The 17,469-nt window shown below is 40.8% G+C and overlaps 1 long non-coding RNA gene across 1 annotated transcript; it reads right to left on the bottom strand.

Moving 5' to 3' along the window:
* Nucleotides 1-153: 153 nt before the first annotated feature.
* LOC131273689 (uncharacterized) lies at nucleotides 154-7,996 on the bottom strand. Its single transcript, XR_009180989.2, has 2 exons — nucleotides 7,726-7,996; nucleotides 154-278 (listed from the first exon to the last, which is right to left on the bottom strand). It is a non-coding gene; the product is annotated as an uncharacterized lncRNA (long non-coding RNA).
* Between the last annotated feature and the right edge of the window lie 9,473 nt (nucleotides 7,997-17,469).

A 17,469-nucleotide genomic window follows, 5' to 3' on the forward strand; every position in this document is an offset into this window, starting at 1 on the left:
CAGATGTGTGCAGCAATAACCCTCTGTGTCCAGCTTCAGAGTTGCTTCCTCCATTTGACCTTGTCTGTCTTCTCAAAATGAGGACCTTCTGCTCCCAAGAAAGTAAATTGTGATTTTCCTTCTTTTAATAATTTTCACAGACTCCATTTCTAGTTATATCACAAGATATAAGTTGTGCTTTTTTTAATTAAAAATTTAATATAGGAGGGGCAGATGTAGCTCAGTGGTTGAGCACCTGCTTCCGATGTATGAGATCCCAGGTTCAACACCAGTTCCTCCTAAAAAAAAAAGGTAATATAGCAATGTAGTATTTTTAAAAAATAGAATACTGTGAAGAAATTTGTGAAACATACTCCTCCTGAACCCTCAGCCCCCCTTTTCCCAGAGGCTACCACAATTTCTTTAGTATTCTTCCAGAAATAGTCCATGTACAAGCATATATATGTGTGTATATATTTATGTTCATGTACATACATACACATGCACACATAGGTTAAATGTCAAAGATTGTCTTTCTAGCAAAGAAAAAGGAAAAGCCTGCATAATTATATTGAATAAATTCTAAAATTTCTATTGCTGGTTCAGCACAAGCAATGATAGCATAAATTCTATTATCCATTCTCAATAGGCAAAGTTGTATTCTCATTTCATATATTATATACATATATTTGTATATCCTTTTGTTTTTATACAAATACTAGCATATTATACACCTTTCTTCCCTTTCTAAAACTTTATGATGGTTCTTGGAGATTGTTATTTCCCAATATGTAAAAATAAACCTATCTCATCATTTAATTTTAGCTGTTACCTGGCATTCTTTACCTAGTTCCTAATTCTTAGAAAATTTAGGTTGCTATTATACAACTACAAAGAAAATCCCTGTCATTTCTGTTGTCAAATGATGCTGTCAACATGTATAAGTGTAATGCCAGAATAAATTTCTAAAATTTATTTATTTCTAGAATAAACTTCTAGAATTGCTGGGTCGAAAGGTGAATTTTAACATCACACTTCACCAATTGTATGAGAATGTTTGTTTCTCAGAGTCTGGCCAACATAGTATATTACCAAACTTTTAAATTTTTCTCAATCTGATAGGTTAAAAATTGCGTCTTCTTTTTTTTATTTTTTGAGGTACCAGGGGCTGGGGATTGAAACTGGGACCTCCTACATGGGAAGCTGGTGCTTAACCACTGAGCCACATTGGCTTCCCTGAGTTTGTTTTGTTTGTTGTTTTGTTGTTGTTGTTTTCAGGAAGCGATGGAACCAAACCTGGGACCTCCCATGTGGGAGGTAGGTACCCAACCACTTGAGCCACATCTGCTCCCTGCATCTCATTGTTGTTTTGATTTACATCTATTTAATTATAAATAGGGTTGAGCATCTCTCCTGTATCCATTTTTGTATTTCTTTGTGGGGCACTTTGCATGATCTTTGCCCATTTTTCTGTTGGATTGTTGTTTTTTTCTTATTGATTCAAAAGATCTCTTTATATAATGAGAAAGTGGACCAATGATTCATACTCTCTACAGCCCTGTAGCAGTTTGACATAGTTCTGAATTCCAAAAATAGATATTGGATTATGTTTGTAAACTAGTCTGTACTTGGGCATGATTAAATTATGATTCGGGCTTTGATTGGGCCATGTCAGTAAGGTGTTGAGTCCCTGCCCCTTGGTCGTGGGGACTGACAAATAAAAGGCATGGCAAAGGAGAGAGTTAGGGTTTTTGATGTTGGAGTTTTGATGTTGGAGTTTGATACTGAAGCCTTAAGCTGGAGCTCCGGGAAGTAAGCTCACAGAAGAAAGAAAAGCAAATCGCAGGAAGAGAGGAACACTGAGCCCAGGAAGAAGCAAGCCAGGGGAAGAGAGGAGCCCTGAACCCAGAAAGAAGCAAGACTCTGGAAGGGAGGAACCCAGGAAGCCTGAACACTTGCAGATGTCGGCAGCCGTCTTGCTCTAACATGTGAAAATATAGTTTGGTGAAGGAAGTAACTTATGCTCTATGGCCTGTTATCTGTAAGCGCCTACCCCAAACAAATACCCTTTATAAAAACCAACCGGTTTCAGTATTTTGCATTGGATCCCCTTTGACTGACTAATACAAACCCCATATATATATATTTTCTTCTAACACTCAGTTATTGCTCTTATATATTGCCTACTTCACTTTCTCTCCTACCATCTCCTCCTATTACGTCCTGGAGTAGTTTACTTCATTTTGTTTATATGGAAAAGAACGAGAGTCAGTCTTATAGATCCAAAGCAAGGATGTACACTTTTTACCTGGAATCTATATCAATATCAAAGACAATTTTTACTCTTTGTTGGTGATGAATACTTGGTAGGCTTGTATCTTGCTCAGTAACTATAAATGAATGTCCAAATTCAACAAACTTCTTAGACATAATATATATAACCCTTTATTAAAAAAATTTTTTTTTCTTGTAATTCCCTCCTCTCCATCTTACTCTCAGTGATCATCACATGTCTGGGGCAAGTAATTATCTGCAGACTCTTAACTCTTCATTAAGTACCTGGCAACGGGATGGTCCACGGTTAGATTATGATGAGAGAGGGAAAGCCTCCAGTGGAAGGCTTCTCAACTAGCCCCGGCCTCTTCATCTCAGAGTCATTAGGCCACACTTTTCTCTGACTGATTTGAGAAGATGGGTCCCCCAGTGAGGTGTGGCTCCTCTCTCTATAGTTTCCCGTTGAGAATCCAAATTTCCAAATCATGGAAAAACCAATTCAACTTTCGCTAACATGGTAATGATTTGTGGGGGGAACAGCAGAAATTCCTCTGCAATTATGTGTGAATTGATGTGTGATTTCCTAATGAGCTTAAGTGAAGAAATCATAATTTTGTGATAAATGCTTTATATCTTAAAATGCCAGCAACACATATCTAATAAATTCAATCAAACCACTCTCATTTATATAACATTTGCAATTATTATTTAACATGCTGGCTTTCTTTGCTGCTTTACTGCTCTGGATAATTGCAGAGTATAAAAGTTCTCTTTTCCTAAACAAGACTACAGAAACTCATTATGCTGTAGTTTTTCTTAATGTGATCATAAATGAGTTCATTCTGAAATACATTTGCATGCTATGCAGGCCAAGGCCCCCCTATCAAAAATATTACAGCCATTGAATGAGTTTGCTAAATCAGGAACATTTGTACCTAATGAGCAGGTCCCTGAGATGCAGCTTGGGTACCTAGCAATGTCCAGACAAACAAGTTGGGAAAATTTCAATGATCAAAATATGGTTCTTATTCATTGAAGAAACAATGAGGCTCTAGTAGAGCAAAGTGACATGACCAGTGGCCATTGGGTAGGGGTGATGGTGTCCATCACCAAAGAAAACATGATGTATTGATTAGAGAGTCAGTTCTGGATACAAAGTCTGGATTCCCATATAGTAGCTGTATGACCTTAGACAAACCACTCAGAGTCTCTAAGCCTCAGTTTACTCATCTTTAAAGTAGAGAAACTTCCTGTTGTCAGGAGGCATAAATGTAAAAGCTCTGGTCACGCTGCCTGGCACATAATGAATGTTCAACAAACTGTAGCTAGTCAATTTTTGTTAGCTTTAAAAATTGATAAGTAATCTGCAGAAGCAAACCATGCCCCGCACCCCCCCTCCCCCCCAATCTCCCAAGCAATTCCCCCAGAGTCCAAGATGGTAATTTGGTCCATGCATATCTCTTATGGAACTGAGAGGGTGGCAGGGGTTGAAAGAGTTTTCTTCCTGGGACCCAAGGTCATCTCCAGACGGGCTGTTCTAGGTAGGTTGCAATCCCTAAATGAATCCTCTCGTTTGAACTGTGTTCGAATTTGGGAGTTGGTAAATGGAGGCACAAAGAGGTTTTGAGGCACACATCAAAATTAGCAGCAGTATACCCAAGGCTGGCAAAATGTATGAGAAATTTGTATCAGACTTTCCATGGCCCCTTCGAAGACATTCTAACTTATCCACAGCCTACCCTCCGGCGGCACTTCCAGACAGCCATGTTTTGCGCTATAAGACTCAGCCCACCTCTTCCCCAGGGCACAGCTGATTGGATGAGCGGAGTCCTCTGATCCGATAGGTTGCAGAATGTGCAGGGAGGTGGGGCTGGACCAATCATAGGTGACTTCACCGGAAATGAAACTGAAAGTACACAGCACCAAGGCATCAGATAGAGGACTCCGAGAGGCACTGATGGATCTAGTGCAAGTTAAAGTTAAGACTGGTCAGAAACTAAGAAAAAAGAAGTTGTGGACAGTGGCACAGAGAAAGCCAGGGTCAGCAGAAGAGAGAGGCAGAGGGTCTGGTTAATGCTGGGGTCTGTCTGGTTCTAGATGGTTTTCCAGCCCCAGTCGCAGTCTTCACATATTTCAACAGATCCTCTGTTCCCTGAGGCAACTTTAGGGAAGTCTCCTTATATGAACTCCGAAGAGACCACCTCAGGCCCAGAGTGGTCTCATATAAGACCATATATATGAGAGGAGAGGTTGCAATAAACACAGAAGATAAAGATCAGGACTGGTAAGTGGCAGATGGTTATATGGAGCATCGCTAATTATTCTAAAGGGAACCTTGTTATGTATTTATTTTGTAGATAAAAGTGAAGACCTTGTAAATTGTACTGGAATAATAGGTTTCTGAACATAAATTAATAGAAAGATACAAGTTCTCAAGTTATTTAATACTCATGGAATTGATAGAATTTAAATTTCCATTCAAATAGAAATCCATTGTCTTTTTAGACAACCGACTTGTTCATTGGTCCTCCAAAGGACATTAAATAAAGCACATCTGAAGCTTCCTTCATTGTAGTCTGCATAGATTTTGCAGTGGCTAACATTTTTCCTTAAAAAGAAATAACTTTTGTTCCTCTCTTTTCCATATTTCTATTACCATCACAATAATTCTATAGTATCTTTCACTTGAACTCTTGCAGTGCCCTTCTAGGTAGTCTCACTAAGCTATGTATGTAGTAGTTACTCATTAAGTGTTCTTGGAGCTCCTGTTGTACCTGACCTAACCAGAACTCCCCAAAGCCCTTTCCTCTCACAAGGAAACAAAATCATTTTAAAAACAGGGCTTTATTATTAAATTTCAAATATATACAGACATGGAGAGAATAATATAATGTACTCCCATATATTTATCATAGATTCAACAGTGATCAACTCAAGAACAATCTTGTTTCATCTCCACTTTCACATATTTCCCTTACCTCCTCTTCTCTCAAGCTGGGTTTTAAAGTAAATCCAATATATATTATTTCATTCATAAATGTTGCCATGTATATTTCTAAAAATGAACTCTCTTTAAACATAACCAAAATACCACCATTATGCCTGAAAGAAATGAATAATTACTTAATATTACCAAATATGTAGTTCAGATTTCCCTGATTTTCTTATCGTCTTTTTACAGTTTCTTTGTTTCAATCCTATATCAAATTAGCCCAGTGTCATATGATTCTTGATATCTCTTAAGCCTGTTACTATAATCTATAAAAATTTCTCCTCCTCTTCTCCTCCTCCTCCTCCTAGCTCTCTTTCATTCCCTCCTTCTCTCCTTGCAACTTATTTGTTGAATAAAGAGATTTATTGTTCTGTAGTTTTCCACAGTCTAGCTTTTGCTGACCACATCCCGATGTTATTTAAAATGTTCCTTTATCCACTGTATTTCTTTTAAATTGATTTTTTGATCTAGACTAGAGTCTCCTTCAAATTCAGTTCCCACTTTTTGGCAATACTTTAAGGCAATTTTGTGTACCTCCATCAAGAGGCACATAATGTCTCTTTTTGTGATGTCAGCAGGCATTAATGGTCACTGCCTAGATCCATTATTCCTTCAGGGGTTGTAAAATGGTGATGTCCTAAATCTATCACTCCTCCCTGGTTAATTAATAAAACTACTTTTAACTTCTCATCAACTATTTGGTTACCCTCAGGCACCGTTAAACTAGGAAAGGCAAGATAAATGCTTGATTCATAATTGTTAGTTGGTTCCTTGGCATCCACTAAATATGTCCAGTGAGTTTCTTTGTCAAGTATTATTTCCGAACTCATGGATTTAAACATATTTGATGTCTTTCAATCCATTGCAGTGATTATTCTTTTTGATGTCATATTGTTCCACTTTTGGCTACTGGGAGCCTCTTCAAGTTGGCTCCTGAGTTCTTTTAACATGACTCCACTTGTCTTTGATGTCTTCCTTGCCGTGTGATATCCTGACTCATCTTGTACATATTCTCTCTTAGATTTGGAATCTGCTTTTTCTCCAGGAGACCTGGTTCCTTTTAGGGGAAATGGTATTTAAAGACTACAGTCTGGGTACTAGGATATTCACTGGCACAGAGTTGATTTTGTTTCTGGGCCTTTTCAATGCAAATGTGTTTTGTTTTTAAGATAAAAGTTGTCTTAATTCATACTGATACTTCCAATAAAAAATTCAGGACTATACGTTTTTTCTTAATCGTTCTTACATTTACATTCTTACATTTACATGAATTAGTTGCAAATATTTTTTCCTGTTTGTTATTTCTTTTCCTGTTTTTAAATTTTGCTTATGATGCTTTTTAGCCTTACAAAAGTGTTTTACTTAATTTTCCAGTAGCCAAACTTTGAGTCATAATTAGGAAAAATTTTCCAGCTTCTATTTTTTAGGGGAATTCATCTGTAATTTATCCTAGTACTTATATAGCTTCATTTTTATTTACACTTAAATTTTTGTTCCATTTGAAATTCATAATTCTGGGCCTGGATGAAAAAATGATCCTATTTTATCTTTTTCTGTATGACTTTTCAGTGAACTCAACAACACTTACTTAAAAGTCCATCTTTTCCCCTTTGCTATAAGATGCCACCTTGATCATACGTTAAATTTCCGCATGTGACTGGCCTGTTTCTGTATTTATGATCTTGTTTGCATGCTAATATCATACTATTTTAATCATAGAAGCTTTAAAATATTGCTCTTGCTTTTCAGGATTTTCTAGGCTATTCTTGCTAAAGCAAAACTTTTGAGTGAAGACCTTCTTTTATCTTATATCAGGGTCCTGTCCTGCTATCTAAGATGGCACCTAGCTGATTGAGGAAAAGGAATTGTGGGAAGGCACGAAAGGGCCTTTCTTCCCCTTTAACCTGGAGTTGGTCGATAGGCCACATTTATCTGTAAATAAAATATTACTGAAACACACATACACGCATTCCTTTATGTATTGTCTATGGCTGCTTTCCTACTACAATGGGAACGTTGAGTCATTATGATAAAGACTGTAGGATCCCGGAAAGCCTAAAATAGTGTCTGTCCCTTTATAGAAAAAGTTTGTCCACCGCTGCCCTAAGATAACACATTGGCTTCCTAAGGAGGCTTCTAGAGATAATGCTAAACCCCAAATAGAACTGACTACATAACTTGTGGGGTCCATTGCAAAATGAAAATGCAAGACATCTTGTTCAGTCAAAAAGAAGGAGAAAAGTGGGATTAAATGTACAAAGATATAAAGCTTTTCCTTTCTTCTGCAGTTTCTCTGTTGGCTTACACTGTTTTTATTTGCTATTTAATGTCATTATAAGGAAAAAATATATATTATTAACATGAATTTCACTGTTCACCTTTGTATTGTGCAAGACCAGTTTTAAATGCAAATATATTTAAATGCATTTAACTTGGATGCAGAATCATTGAAATCACACAGTTTGTATTTGGTGACTTACCTTAGAGGGTGCTGGCATCAGAAAGGTTAATATTTGGAAGGTTGGGTCTCACCCCCTGCCCCAGGCATGGAACAGACCTGTTCCCTCAAGTACAAGGGTATTTGTGGGTCAAGTGCAGACTATCACGCGTGCCCGTGGACCTTCCCCACACGTAGGGCGCATGCGCGCAGGTCTGGTGGCTGCCCAGTTCCTTCTCCCACCAACCCGGAGACCTTGGCACCATTTCCAGGCCAAAGGCGGGGAAGTCGGGCAGTGCTCCTCCATAGGGGCCTACTGCTCCGAGCCACAAGGGATAGAGACCCACAAGGGTATTGCAACCCCTGCAGCCCCGTTCCAGGGTGGGGGAGAGAAGCGCGAAGTCATCCACCCAGCCATGCAGCGTAGGGCTGCCAGCGCTCAGGGCCGGGGGCGGCCGCGGGCCGGGCAGGGACCAAGGGGACTGCTCCAGGGAGGTGGGGAGGCAGCCGGTGTCCAGACGTGTGTGAGCCGGCCTTCAAGCCCTTGACGCAGGCCCCATGGTCCCGTCGGAGTTTCCTTACAAAACACAAATTCAAAGATAAAAAAGTAAGAATTTCTCCATGGCGACCGCAGAACCTCGAACCCCAAGTGCCGGGTCCTGGTGACCGCGACGCCCAGGGCACCCCCACCGGTGAACCGGACCCTTATCTTAAAAATGACTGTGATGGTAGGAATTTCTGTCAACACCACTGCTTGAAAGGCGATGGGTGGGGAGTGTAGATATTTGGGGAGCGCTGCAGATGTGTGGACACCTCAGAGGGAATGTCCATCTGCTAAAATCCTGTCATGTTTATATTCTTTTTTAACAAGACCTCCTATATCAGTGAATGAATCTTTACATAGGATTGCAATGATGCTGCAGCTTTTCTGTGGGAACCTAGCGCTTCAGAGGCATGCCCAGGGCCTCACTCACTGCCCCACTGAGGATTTGGTTTCCCGCCTGCCTAGTTTGGCAACAACAGGAAAATGTTGCCAAAAGAGAAACTACTGAAGCATCATTTTCCTTTGTTTCTGCAAAACAAGTTTGGTTTATTTTCTCCCATTTGAGGCTTTGTTTTTACCTATGCAAATGTGATTCATCTTTCAGTTCTGGAAAAGGGCCTTCAATAACATAATTACTTCACCAATCATCTCCTTGGCTTCTGGAAATCATCTTTTTTGTGAAGTTGACTGCAGTTGTTTGAGCTGTATACAGGCCCCCAAATAATGAGTGAGCCTTTTGCTTAACATGCTAATTATTCTCTGAAGTGAGTGTTGTTTTTAAAAAGAGGATTTAATTGGATATTAAATCTGCAGTTGAAAGATTAAATTATGAAATAAAAGTATCAATCTAATAGGTCTTTGAAAAAAAAATCAGGTATTCCATTCCAGTTTTTATTAAGTTCAAATGCATTCAGATGTATATTTAATTCTCTGCCCATTTTGCTGGGCTTTGTAACTCTCAGCCTGAATTCTTTCCTGGGCTGGTTCCAAAGGAAATCATCTCAAGAGGCTGAGTAAGCTCAGGATTCTCTGAGTGCTGGCCCCAAAATAACCTTTTGCTTAAAGACTTTACCTGTATAAATGAAATTCAAGAGATGTTGAGAAACCATTTTGAAATGAATAATACTGAAGCAATTCCAAGGGGTATAATTTGGGATGCATCAAAGGTGGTGGTTAGAGAATACATTGGCCTCACTGTAAGTTTAAAGGAAATCAAAGATCAAAACAGGTAGATGTTGGAGAAGGAAATTAAGAAATGTGAAGTACATCATAGCTATATAAAAATCCCAAATGATTTTTCAGGAAATTATTTGAAGGCAAAGTAATACCCTTTCTAATAAAATAAAGAACATGAAACCCCCCCCCAGTTTATAAAGCAGGCTTCTTGGGAATAGGAAATAAAAATGAGTAGCTGCTTCAGCTTTACATTTTAAAAAGGTATAAGAAAGCAAAGATTTTTTCCCCTTAAAATAAGTACCCAACTGGGAGAATGGTAATACAACCATGATACGAAGGTGTCGTTAAACACAGATACCCAGGACTGGGAGAAATAGCAGGAATATGCATTATCCGAACCACATTTCAGTCAACTGACCTAGACTAAGTACAGAAACATCCACAGTTTAAGCATGTTTCTGGGGGTATCTGACAGGGAGGCAGGGATGATGCATTTTTGCTCTTGTCTTCACTTGTTATGAAAGCCTTGAAAATAAAATATTTAGAGGGATACCTTAAGGGGGAAATTTTAATATGTTGTTAGGATAGAAATATTTTCTTTAGTTGCTAATTTATCAAACAGCTGTTATTACTCCTAAGTCAGATAAAATTTTAACACATTACGTTCCAGGTTTTAAAACCTGGTAGTGAGATTTTTAGAAAAACTTTGCTCCAGGAGTCTCAACTCACCAAAATAATATTTTGTTGTTGATGAACCCTTTATCCTCATCTAATAAAGTCTTGGTCCATTTTTAATTTATTAACCATTTCTTAGGCGATGGTAAAGCATTTTGACAGGACGGAGTGACCGGGTTGAGAAACAATAATAGTCATTGAAGGATAGAAAGTTTGATCATAAATTTCATAACTTTAAGGGATTATTGTTAATTTTTAGTTATGATAATGGCAGTATAGTGATGCTTGAAAAGAGTCCTGGTCTTTTAGAGAGATATATTGAAATTTTTACTGATAAAATGATAATATCTTGAATTTTCTTCAAGAATAGAACAGAATATGGGTAAGCAGGTAAAGCTATGGATGTAACAAGACTGACCAGGAGGTGATAACCATTGACGTTGGTAAAGGGGTACATGGGAGTTCACTGATAGTGTCTCCTTTTGTAGATGTTTGAAATGTTCCATAACCTCCAATTTTTTTCTTTTCAAAAAGCAGATCTTACTCTTTATTTAAGGATCCTCTACCCATTTCCCCAAGTGGAAGAGTGGATATAAGAGTCTTATTATCCCCTTGGTGAGAGCATGTCTCATGCTGATTTGGCCAATTAGGTGCAGTAGTTGGGACCCTTCCTTGTTTTCTGTTCCAGCCACACAAATACTGACTGGGGACAATTGCCCACTGATATTAACAGCCCACTAAGCCAGGAAGAGAGGTGTGCAGGGGAGTCGGATGAATGCACAGGAGCCAGGGCTTGCTGCAGGTGGAGGTTGAGAGGGTGGGGTCCTTGTGATGTGCCTTGACGAACCTCAGAAAACCCCTGCTGGATCCCATTCCCTATGTGCTGACTTAGAGGCTAAATTCCATAAATGGGCATATTCAGCTGGCTTAAAGCAACGCTTTCTTTTTCCTTTTCTGTTTCTTCTCTCTGTATTTGGATGCATTTACATCTCATCTTCCTAACTGCCAATCTGTTCTAGGGAGAAGGTGGAAGGAAAAGAAAACCATTTACTAAGTGCTTATTTATTTATGAAGTATAAGACATGGAGCTAGACACTTCATATGCTATTTCATTTGATTCTCAGGATAATCCTGTGAGTTGTAGGTAATTTTTTAAAAAATTCCATTTTATAAAAGAAGACACTGAGGTTAGAGAAATTAAATCACCTGCTGTTCTACATAACTTAGAAAACCTTTGGTTGCAAATTAAGAGCAAACCCAGCTCAACTGTTTCAAACAACAAAAGGAATTTATTTTCAGTACCTTTCAGGGACAGTTTTAGCAAAGCTCTGGCTCTGAGTCTCTCTTGATTTTCTAGATACTGCTTTCCTCCATGAGGTTTCATCCTCAGATTAGCTTCCCTCATTGTGGCAAAAAGACTGCAGCAGCTCCGGGTTTTTTCCCTCTACTATGAGCCTAACCCCTACAGTTCACTATAACTGGACTAGTCAATTAGTATAGACAGCAGAGACCTTGTGAATACTGGCTCAGGCCTATCCTTTGACCATGACAAAGAAGATGAGATTATAATGAGTGGTTTTGTCAATTAAGGCCCATCTACGGGACTGGGCTATGGTTAATCTTAGCCAACCAACAAGACTATTGCAAAGTTAAATAACCATTATGAAACAGAGAGTTAAATTTATCAGATTGCCACAGAAAAATAGGTGAGAGAATTAGACTTCCCAGGAGTTTCTGTGCTTCTCCATTCAGACAGAGAGAGAACTGGGAAAAATGAACCTGCCCCATCGTCCATCAATCCTGATATGATCCAGCTTGGTGGCTGAGCAGAAGGTAAGTGTTAGTGGCCATTTCTGGGAAAGGAAGATGACGGTGAAAGTGCCAAGTAGAGAACCCTCGCCTTCCACCTGGGAGATACTGAGAGAGGCTTTGTTTTGTTCTTAGTGATGTTTATCATGCATTGATAATACACTCTTTTGTTTAACATTTGCTAGAGAGTTGGAGTAAAGAATTGAAGCATTAGCAATTAATTTTAATTGCTAGATTGTGTTTTTTTGGAACATGACATTGTGCTGACAATTAACCATGTGAGGTTCTGGGATTTATTCAGGTTATGTAGCAAGTTGAAGCAAGATCTAATCAAGAACAAAAAAAGAGTGATATGGACAAAACATGCCATAATTGTTTTGAAGCTGAGTGCTGCTGAAAGTGGGGAAACCCTGGTAGAGGAGGTGGAATTCTATACTGAGAAATGCAGGTTGGGGGGTTAAACTGAAGGAAGGGTAAGATATGAAACTGGCAAAGTAAAAAGTTGGGAATATATATATAAAATATATTATGGAGACAGTGGAAATAACAGACGGTTGTGTTAGGATGGTACCTTAGATTGCCAGGGCTGCTATGACAAAAACCACATAGTAGGTTGGCTTAAACAACAAGAATTTATTGGCTTACAGGTTTGGAGACTAGAAGTCCAAAATCAAGGTGTCGGCAAGACCATGTTTTCTCCAAAGTCTATAGTTTTCTGGTGATGGCAAATCCTCTATCACATGGCAACTTTCCTGGGCTTCTCCTTCCATGTCCAATTCCCTTTGCTTATAAGCCATGTTAGACTAAGGCCCTCCGTCATTCCATTTGGCCACACCTTAACTAATAATATCATCTTCGAAAGTCCTATTTACAAATGGGTTCACAGCCACAGGAGCAGGCGTTGGGACCTGAACATGTCTTTTGTGGGGGACTTAATTCAATCCCCTACCAATGTAGTAGGCTGAATGGTAATGATAAAAATAGCTAGCATTTATTGAGTACTTACTATGTGCCAGGAACTGATCTAAATGCTTAACAAGCTTTAACTCATTTTAATTTTCACTAAGGCATAAGGAGGTTAGCTAATTTGCTCGAAGGCCACACAGCCAGTAAATGGCAGAGCCAAGATTTGAACCCAGAGAAACTGAGTTTGGCCCATTCTCTTAACAACTACATAGACTGAGTCAGTAGAGCTGCTCTCTCTTGTGGTCAGCAGGAAGTCACTGGAGATTTTTGCCAGAGGAAGAACATGTGGGAAGCAGAAAGTTGAAGACAGGAGGCTTTTGGTGTGTATTGAAAACAGTTTGATGAGGAGAGAGTGGAAGTAGAGAGATAAGTTAATACCCGGGGTAAGAAGGGGAGGCCCAGACTGATGTGGTAGCAGTGTGAGTGTGTGAATAGAGAGAATAAGGACTCATTAATCAGATTCGTCTTGCCTCACAGGCCCCTAAGGAACAGGACACTTGACAGTGGCCTTGGATTGATAGAGAAGGTGAGGAGAAGCCCAAAGCCTGGGGGTAGGGGAGGACAGGGCCAGGGCATCTAGACAGCCACCAAGCAAGAGGAGGCCATCAAGAGGGGTTGGAGGGCTGCCAAAGACAGAGTTCGTCTTTTGCTAACGAGAGTTGATGAAGAAACTGTGGTCCATGCAACCATTAAGTGAAGTGAACTATGTATCAATACATGGCTAGACCTCAAATACAGAGTGGTGAGTAAAGAAAGGAAGAAGCAGAAAGAGATCTGTAGTGCAACGCCATTGACGTAATTTGGAAACATGTACACTCCTGCTATGGATTGAATCGTGTCCCCCACAAAAACATGTTCAAGTCCTAACCTCCGGTCCTGTGGGTGTGAACCCGTTTGTAATAGGATCTTTGAGGATGTTATTAAAGCGGGGCCAAACTGAATGAGGGTGGACTTTAACCTGGTACTACGTGCGTCCTTATAAGCAGAGGAAATCTGGACACAGCAGAGTAGGAGAGAGACGTGATGAGATAGTCGGACATGTGACAGAGGCAGGGACTGAGTTATGAATTGCCAACAAGCCACCACCAGAATGCTACGGACTTCAGGGAAAGCTTGATCCTGCTGACACCTTGATTTTAGGTTTCTAGCCTCCAAAACTACGAGACAATGCATTCTTGTTATTTAAACCAACTTGGCTGTGGTACTTCATTAGAGCAGCCCCAGTGAACTGAGAGGACTTGCAAGCCACACCTTTACAAGGGCATGCATATGTCAAGTTCATTAGAATGGGTACTGTGAGGAGGAAAGGAAATGAGAATGGGGGCCGGGATGGAGGGAACAAACAACAGATACCTCCCTCAGCAAGAGAGGGAGCTTGCATAGAGGGATGATGATGGTGTGTCTTAAACTGACTGGTGTGGTCACCTCAATTCCCGACCCGAGGTCCAGAAAGAGAAAGGGCAGGATGTGACCTTGGCCCACTGCAGAGCTGGTCCAGGGATGGTCCAGAGGAGGTGTTGCTGTGGGCCTTGGTGCCCGTGCCTTCTGGCTCCCCCAGCTTTGGTCCTGCAAAAGTGGGTAACATAACTCCACATCCACGAGCTGCCATCGCAGGACACAGAATGAGGGGGCGTGGTGGTGTGGTAGAAAGAGACGGGGGTGGTGGCTGCTGGCCTGGTTTTGCTACCCTCTGGCTGTGTGACCCTGGTCAGTTTATTTCCCCATTCTGGGCCTTATTTTCTCATCTCTAAAAAGAAGACTTTGGACAGGATGTTCTCTAAATGCCTCCCCGATCTAAAATTCCTGTCGTTCCTGCAGCCCTAGGAAAGGACATCTGTCTACTCGGCCCTCCCAGCCCTGAGCCATCACAGAGCGTAAATCAGGCTCCACAGCTTGATTTCATGGTCAGTGAACGTAACGCAGTGACTCCCGAACAAGCTGATAGAGGATTAAAAACAAATTTTCGTAGAAGTTATACTGTGTTTATGATGTTGTTAGTGTGAGTTTGTGTGAAACCCTGAACGTTTGTTTTTCTCTAATGGAAGGCGTTACGTTCCGTGACCTCAGTGAGCCGTGAGTGTGTGTGTTGGAAATGTGTCTGATTGCTGCTATTTTCCCTTCAAATGGACTGATTTCCACATCCCGGCAGGGACACTCGATGGATCGATAGCATTGACCACTGCCACAATTATTGTTTTTCAGTCTTTTCTCCTTTTATTCATTCTCTTGTGTCTCTTCTGTGTTGGACAACCTTTTTCTCTGGCTAATAAATGACCACTTATACCTCCTGAAATCACTTATTCTGTCCCTATTGCCTTTATAAGGCAAGTGTGAACTACATGTGCATTTGCCTAAGTGACAGAATTGGAGGCCGGCAGATTACTTCTAGAAGTTTATTTGGGAAGCCTTAATAAAGTTCTCGGGATTGGAAAGAGTGGTTTCTGGGTGCTGGTAACATTCTGTTTCTACATGAGGGTGCTGGTTACAAGGGCACGTAACAGTTTGGAAAATTCATCAAGCTCTACATATGTACTCTTCTGCATGTATATTATATTTCAAAAAAAGTTTTGTTTTTTTTTTTAAGTAAAAGAACATAAAGTCAGCCATGACTCAGGTTCTTGTGGGGATGTGTGGGGATTAATTATGATGAATGGACTTGGATTAATACCGATAGTGAAATTGAATCTTGGATTCATAGAATTTAGAATCTAAGGGTCACAAAACTTTAAATTTGGAAGAGACCTTAGAAATAATTTAGCAAAATTCTTAATTTACAGCTGAGGAAACACAAACTTTTGAGGGATTTGCCCAAGGCCACCCAGTGAGCCCCAGCTGGGGTCAGCCTAGTTCCCTCCTGCTTACCAGGCTCAGGAATGGCACAATTGCAGGAAAATGGTGCAGTCCAAATGATGCAAGCTGCTGGTGGAAATATTCTATTTGCTCACATAATTCTCTGGTGATTTCAGTCTAAAATGAAGGAATTATTATCTTGAAGGTCATCTACCATCCCACAACAACCTGTGGCCGAATTAATTGGAATCTACATCTAAAGGCTCTCCTGTAGGTTCTTACTTCTTAAATCATAAGGTTATCCGAATTAAAGCTGGATATACATTTGCAAATGGAAAAGGGGAGGGAGATAATTTACCAGTAATTGAAAGGTGCTGTTATGTATGGGAGTGTTTTCTTTTAGGAGTTAAGGTAGTTTGCTTCTAAGGATGCAGCCCAAGGCAAGCAGAGCTGTTTCCACGCCCCGCCTTCTCCTCCCTGGTCCTGAGATGTTAGGGGGCCGGGTGGCCTGGGCGGTAGGCCTGAGAAGTAGATAGCAAGATCCCAAGAAAAGAGAGGCCAAGCAGGCGTGCATGCTTGGCAAGCCCACCTCCCCTCTGCACGGCCTGCCGGCCAGCCTCGACCCCACCCCACTCCTAACCAGCGCCCGACACCCCCATTAGGGAAGCTCTACAAACATTGAATTATATAGGTCCAATTAGTCTATTCAGAAGTGACTAGAATTATGAACTCACTCAGGCAAGCTTACATTTTTCTTAGGGTCTCTTTCTACTTCTTCTGCCTGGAAGAGACACATAAAATAAATAATGTGAATCATTTGGGCAGTGGCCTGGAAACTCAGAATCTATAACTCTGGTTGCCACTGTCAGTGTGGGAAATACTGTATTGGTAATTTCAAATGATAAAATGGGTTTTGGAGGGGGGCAGGGTAGAGAGAAGGGAAGAGAGGGAGAGGCAGATGGAAAGAGAAACAGAAAAGGGGAAAGAAGGCCCTAAATAAGGAGTGTTGTTACTGAAGCTGGCGCTTTAGGCATGAACAAAAGGCAGAGGGCGGTTAGTGAGGCAAGTGTTGAATTCTATAGGTGAGGAAGAGAAAAGACTTTAAGCAAGGATTAAAATAGGGAACAAAACAAAAAAACTCATATCCTATATTTGTTCTACCAGAAAGAAAAGCTCATACATATAGTTTATTAATATCTACCCTTACAATCTCCTCTGGCAGCAGGTACAGTAGGAAATACCAAAAGGGAGGGCGACACTGCCCCCCAGATCCTCCTCCTGATAACTTGTGCTGTAAAGCAAGGCGAGATAAGGTAAACGGTTCACCCTTTTGACAGCGTGAAGGTCAGTCAATCAGATAAGGTGGCCAATGGAACTGCTGCGAAAGGCTGCCACCTTGTTGTTGCTGTCAGGTCTCAAAACCCTTTTAGAAGCTGGAGCTCCAGCCAGGCTTCTGGAAGTCCACAATGGGCATTGTTTTGATTGTTTTGGCAATCCCCCCTCCCCAGAACACACTGCTTGAAAAACATCCTTGCATCAAAATTCTGGCTATAGGCCAATCTCGCAGCCACCTGCTCCCCAGCCCCAGCTTCCCCTGGAGAGGTGTTTACCGGCTCAACCCTTCCTGCCTCTCTACCTTTCCCTCTCCTAGGGTCCTCTGGGAACTCCCCCCCACTTCTCCTTTTTTCCCTGGCTTAGTGAAAGGAGTTGGAGAAGCTGCTGGAAGTTTGGCGTTTGGCAGGAGGTAAGATCACTCTTCCGGAGTCATGGGAGCAGGAATGGAGAGCTGGGTTGCCATATTCTGCTCACTTCCCTCCCAGGCTTATG

The sequence above is a fragment of the Dasypus novemcinctus genome, chromosome 1, assembly GCF_030445035.2.
Source record: "Dasypus novemcinctus isolate mDasNov1 chromosome 1, mDasNov1.1.hap2, whole genome shotgun sequence".
Classification (NCBI taxonomy): Eukaryota; Metazoa; Chordata; class Mammalia; order Cingulata; family Dasypodidae; genus Dasypus; species Dasypus novemcinctus.